Source organism: Mus caroli, chromosome 15, assembly GCF_900094665.2.
Source record: "Mus caroli chromosome 15, CAROLI_EIJ_v1.1, whole genome shotgun sequence".
Taxonomy (NCBI): Eukaryota; Metazoa; Chordata; class Mammalia; order Rodentia; family Muridae; genus Mus; species Mus caroli.
This window is the reverse complement of record NC_034584.1, coordinates 56,199,197-56,205,196: the sequence shown is the minus strand read 5'-3', so window position 1 is coordinate 56,205,196 and position 6,000 is coordinate 56,199,197. Positions and strand designations below refer to the sequence as shown.

The 6,000-nt window shown below is 44.2% G+C and overlaps 1 long non-coding RNA gene across 4 annotated transcripts in view; it reads right to left on the bottom strand.

Moving 5' to 3' along the window:
• LOC110310163 overlaps positions 1–6,000 on the bottom strand; it is a 212,578-nt gene that overhangs the window by 62,961 nt on the left and 143,617 nt on the right. The window contains exon 4 of one of the 4 annotated variants that reach the window (XR_003834956.1): positions 4,003–4,199. The exons of the other annotated variants lie outside the window; for them this stretch is intronic. This is a non-coding gene — a long non-coding RNA (uncharacterized LOC110310163). The remainder of the gene's footprint in view (positions 1–4,002; positions 4,200–6,000) is intronic. 4 annotated transcript variants of the gene reach the window in all.

Here is a 6,000-nt window from a genome sequence, read left to right as displayed (position 1 = left end):
AAGATAGGGGGGGGGGGGGGGGGAAGACAAACAGTACTACAACCTATCTTTCTCAATCAGTGGATGAAAAAGATACATATACCCGCAAACATACACAGAGCTTACTGTGTTTGTAATTTTTATTTATTTTTCAGTCTGAAACAATGTCATACCTAGAAAATAAGTTAAAATGTACAGAGAACTCCTATATAGCCTAAGGCCTTTTAAATTTTGGTATCTTATTTATACTATTATCACAGTACAATTATTAAATTTTATGTGCAAATTAGTTCTACTTGCTAATTAGGAGTCTCCATTTAAATTCTCCAATAATGACTTTTTCAAATACAGGCCCTGACCCAAGTCACAAACTATATTTAGCTGATAAGACCCTTAATTTGGTTTTGTTATTTCTTTATTGTTTAGTTTGAAGCCAGTATAATGCACTATAACCTAGTCTATGTAGCCTAGCTTATAAACCCACAGCAATCCCTCTGCTTTGACCTTCTAAGTGCCAGGATTTCAAGCCTATGTCATCACATTTTGGTCCCTGGTTACTCTTCTGTGTGTGGGAGGGATATATGCATATGCATGTAGCAACAAGTCTGTGTGTCTACATATGTGAAGATAACACAGCAACCTTCGTCTTCAACCTAACATGCCTCCCCTCATTTTGGTTGAGATAGGGTCTCTCATAGAAGTCTAGTCCAGCTAGAAAAATACTAGGGATCTACCACTTCCCATCCTGACATCATTGGGTCTGCAGACATGTGCCACCACACCCAGCCTTTTCATATGGGATCAAGGGATTGAACTTAAGTCCTCATGCATATGAGAAAAGCATTTCACTGACTGAGCCATCTCCCCAGCCTCCTTAGTATGAACTCATTCCTCAATCATTCTTTGTCTTCAGAAGAGTGATTAGGTAGAATGTCTCTCAATTTGGGTTGGTCTTAGAATTATTTCTTCTTTAGTTAGGGGAATGTAAGAATATCACAGAAGTCTTGGCTTAATCCAGTGCTAGGGCAGGCAGGCAGAGCATGCTGTAATACTGGACCAAAATATAAGGCAGAGCTCAAAACACTGGTGAAAGAGCAAGCCATGGGCTATAGAAGCCAACTTCATGATCGTACTAATGACCAAGAAAAATCTGGCTAACAATGTGGTTTTATTCATGGATTTGTGACCAATGTAGCAAGAATCTATAAGCCCATGCTCTAACAAATAAGTGGCACTTTTTTTTTTTAACTTCTTCAGGATTACAACCGAAGACCAACTAAGGGATCAAGCTGATCTACTGAACTATTCAATGTATGTTGGAATCCTGAAGAAGTAGGCTTTAATATCAGTGAAGGATGCCTGAACTCCAGGACGGATGAACTTGCCAGTGAGCATGAGGGCAGTGTGAGAGTATCTAAGTAACCTAACCATTGGGTTCTTGGACTTTCTGTCATAAGACAGGACCATGACCTATAAGTCATTCTAATAAGTGAGGGTGTGTGTGTATGTGTGTGTGTGTGTGTGCACGTGCGCGCGTGTGCTTGCGCATCCTATCAGCTCTGGTCCACCATTTCCATGAGACTATATTGGAGAAGAGGTATTGATACAACACTCCACCATTTCCATGAGACTATATTTGAAAAGAGGTATTGATAGAAGTTAGGAAGAACACATGATACCTCATGCATTGGCAGAGATCTGAGCTCATAAGTTTCCCATAAGAACAGACATTGGATGGGGCTGGTGAGATGATTTTCTGGGTAATGGAACTTGTGGTCTACCTAGCCTGAAGACCTGAGTTTCCAGGAATCTAAATGGTAGTAGGAAAAATCCAAGTCCTACAAGGTGTGTTCTGCCCACCATATATGCTCCCATACACCCTTACACACATGCACACGTGGAACATAAATAACTATTTCTTTTTTAAAGGAGAATGAGAAACATTAGATACTCTTACACTGAACCCTTGACCCCACTGTGATGACAAAAGAAGACAGACATCCATGACCAAAGCAGACACCATCACCAGAAAATGAACTGTTAATACTTTGTCCTTGAACTTCTCAGTATTCGTAACTCTGAGAAAATTTTACCCTGAAGCCAAGGATAATAATTTGTCATTGCAATGAGCGGAGGCCAAAACAGAGTGTCTCCATAAACCAGACCAGGGCCTAGGTTGCTTTTTCTGCTTTGAATTTACCTCTTCTCTGACAGGTGCCAAATCTATGCAGGTATTTGCTTTTCATTATACATATGCATGCTTCTTTGAATGAAAATGGCCCCTGTTGGCTCATATTCAAATGCTTAGTCATCAGGGAATACTACTATTTGGGGATTTAGATTAGCAGATATGGTCTTATTGGGGGGGTATTTCATTGGAGGTGGGCTTTGAGGTTTCAAAAGCCCAAGACAGACACAGTATCTCCCTCTTCTGCTGCGTGCAGATCAGAATATACAACTCTCAGTTCCTTCTCCAGAACCTTGTCCGTTTTTTGTGTCACCATTATCATGGGCTAACCTTTGAAACTTTCATGACATCTCTTCATAGAACACTAAGACAATATGATTGTCCACGTCACTGCAAATATAAAACCAAAGATACTTTACTTAGAGAGAGAGAGAGAGAGAGAGAGAGAGAGAGAGAGAGAGAGAAGCCATAGAGCTTGTTTTCTCTTTCTTCTCATAAAGGTAGAGTTGTTGAGGCAAAGTCTCTGGCAGCCCAGGCTAGCCTTAAACTCACAATGTAATTGAAGGTAGTCCTGAACCTCTGATCTTCCCACTCCTGCTTCCCAAGAGCTGGGATGACCTGTGTGTATGATCTCCAGTTAACATTTTATTCTCACACCCTATTGTATCTTGCAGTACTTACAAATAAGATGTGACTTGGACCTGGGTTCTGCAGACACTATCACTGTATAGTATTTGAGATATATGTGTACATGGAAGTTGATCCATATAAGAAGAAAGTTATAGGCATAGGCCATGGGAGCCTATATATAAATATATAAGCCTATAAGTAAGCCATGGGAGAACAGCAAGAGAAGCGTGCTGCAAGCTGAGGAATGCCTAGAGCTTCCAGTAGTCATCAAAAGCCCATAGAAAAAGGACAGGCTCTTCCCATGGATCCCTGGATTGTAGGGGCATCGCCATATCAGCTTTGCTGCCTCCACAGCTACTGGAATGCATCCCAGAGGATTTGAGCAATCTAGCATGTTTCAGATTGTTTAGTAGCCCTGAAAAACTAACAGACACCCTGTGCTGGCTAGTTTGATGTCAATGTGACACAAGTTTCATACAGTCATTTGGGAAGAGGGAATCTCAACTGAGAAAATGCCTCCAGCAGATTGGCCTGCGGGAAAGGGTTTTGTGCTATTTTTCTTGATTGATGACTGATGTGGGAGGCCCAGCTCACTGTGGGTGGTGCCACCTAGGCTGTTGGTCCGACCTACTGTTGAGAAACAGGCTGTGTGATCCAGGAGGAGTAAGCAGCACTCCTCCATGGCCTCTGCATCAGTTCCTACCTCCAGGTTCCTACCCTGACTTCCCTGGATGATGGCTACAAGCTTGTCATGGTGTTTTATCACAGCAGCAAAAAAAAAAAACTAACTGAGACACACCCCCAATGACTCTCCTCACTTTGTGGAATACAGAAAGGCTGAAGCTAAGTAAGAAGCCATGGAGACAAACTTTACCACACCGGCAAAAGTGACTTTGGCATGCAACTTGTCATCAGTTTGAGCATATTGAAGAAGAAGCCCAAGTCACAATATGAACTGTAGAAAGTACAATTATTTCTGCTTTACAGTGACATGAAATTTGTTGACATGCCTGGTGAGGAAGGAGAGTGCACTCAAGAGGTATTTCAAGGAGGCTACTATGGGCTGTTTATGCCCTCATAAAATTCCTATGTCGAACCCCTAACCTCCAAGGTGATGAGACCTTTGAGTGAGAAATGTCATGAGAACAGAACCCTGGGGCTACAATAAGCATCCTTAGAAAAGACATGCCCGAAAGCGGCCTCACCTCATCCCTCAGGTTAGAACTGGAAGACAGGGGGCCATGAGCCAAAAAGCAGGCCCTTGCCACACACTAATGCCGTCGGCGGCACACAGTCGGGGATGCTCAGCCTCCAGAACCAGGGGAAATCAACCTCTGTTGTTCCACAGCCACACAGCCTAGTCACACTTCCTTATAGCAGGCCAAATGCACTAAGACAGGAGCTGAGGGGAGAAGAGAAAGAAAGAAGAACTGAGTAAACCCTTCTTGCTCTGTAAATATTGGAAAGTGAAGAGGAACAGGAAGCTCTTGTGTCTGATGGGGGCCTCATGTAGGTCTAGAGGGTCACAGGAAGTATTTCAGGCAGCCTTTAGCTACAGGGCCCCTCACAGAGGAAAGCCCCTGGAGAAGCACCTGCCCTATGCTCCGCCCCAGGTCAGCCTCATTTCCCCTCTCAGCATTTGCCCTTGGTCTATTTTGACAAGGCTATTTCCAGTCTATGCCCTCACATACTCCAGCAGACACATGAACCCTGCCCACCCTGGGGAACGACCAATGTCATGGAAAACCCAAAGCCTTACTTACCACCATGCGCAGCAGGCTCTGGGGGCTGTCGGTGACACACACACACACACACACACACACCTGCCCCAGCCTGTGGGCTGGAACATAATAGGCTGCAGCTAGGAAACAGGACTTCCCAGCACAAGCTGCAAGGGGGAGTAGGTGCTGCGGAGAAAATGGGGGATACAGGGAGTTATTGGGGGGGGGGCTGAGGGGTGTGTGTGGCAATACTCTGAGTCTCCAAATGACCAAGTAGAATCTGGATTCCAGCTCGTGTGACTACAGGAAAGGAGAGGTTGGTGCTACAGAGTCTCATTAGGGCTCATCAAGGGAAGCGTCACCGGGCTATCTTAGAATGGTGAGAAAGGACAAGACAAGAATTAAATCTGAGAGAGCGTAAGAAAAGGAATGGTGGGATAGGAGGAGCAGCAACTAAGGCAAATACACCGCCTCAGAATGGGAAGAAGCTAAGTAGTAAGTGCAGAACTGAGGAGCCCAGGGCCCTTCTGGGCAGCATGCCTGAGAGGATGGAGATGAAGCTTGTTAAGAGCATGGGACACAGAAGACACAGCTGTCACTGAGACAATGCTGCCAGGGTAAAGAAGTACTACTTCAGCAGTGGCGCCATCAGGGAAGAGGTAAATAGAAGCCTCAAATCTTCTTTTGAATACCTATGTCTGGCCACCTGGCCAACAGTCCTTCAGAGCCAGGGTTTTTGGCTTCATTTGAGCCACTGCCTCCTTTGTAATGAATATCCACAGGTACAATAGCCAAAATGTTCCTGAATAGGCAACATAAATATGGAGAGGAAAGAAAATGAGATGAGATGAGATGAGATGAGATGACATATGAAAAATAATACACTTGAGCTAGTCCCCTAATTCAAAAGCAATGTCCCCAGTATTATTATTATCTTCCTCAACACCAACATTACTAGAACCAGCTACTCCTCCTGCAGCATCACTACAGCATCATGGAAAGCAACTCCTTAGCAGATAGAATACTGTGCTGTGAGGTCTCCTGGCAGGCCTCAGGAGAAGGGACTGAGGGACTGACACAACATACACACATCTGAAGGAAGGACCAGAGTCCTAGTTGAATCCCCATCATGTCTTGAAAGTGAGGTGTTCAATGGGACACAAGGTGTAAGACCAGAGCAAAGCCAAAGCTCTCTCTCTATACATAGTCCTAGCAGCCTGATGCTGTAAAAACAGCAGTGCTCATTACAAGCCAAGTTGTAATGAGGAGGAGGCAAATATCATCAATCAGTTAGGGTTCTGTGTTGGGTAAACATCAAAGCAGGGGCATAGCCAGATAAGGACAATAACTTAGGATGACTCAATTTGGTCTACCTTGTTGCAAAACTTGGATTGGAAAGGAGTGCTTTTGTGCCCTCAGCAGTCTAAGTGCCTTCAGCTTGTGGCCTGAGGTGGATGTCAGCCAGCTGATTCAGACAATTGA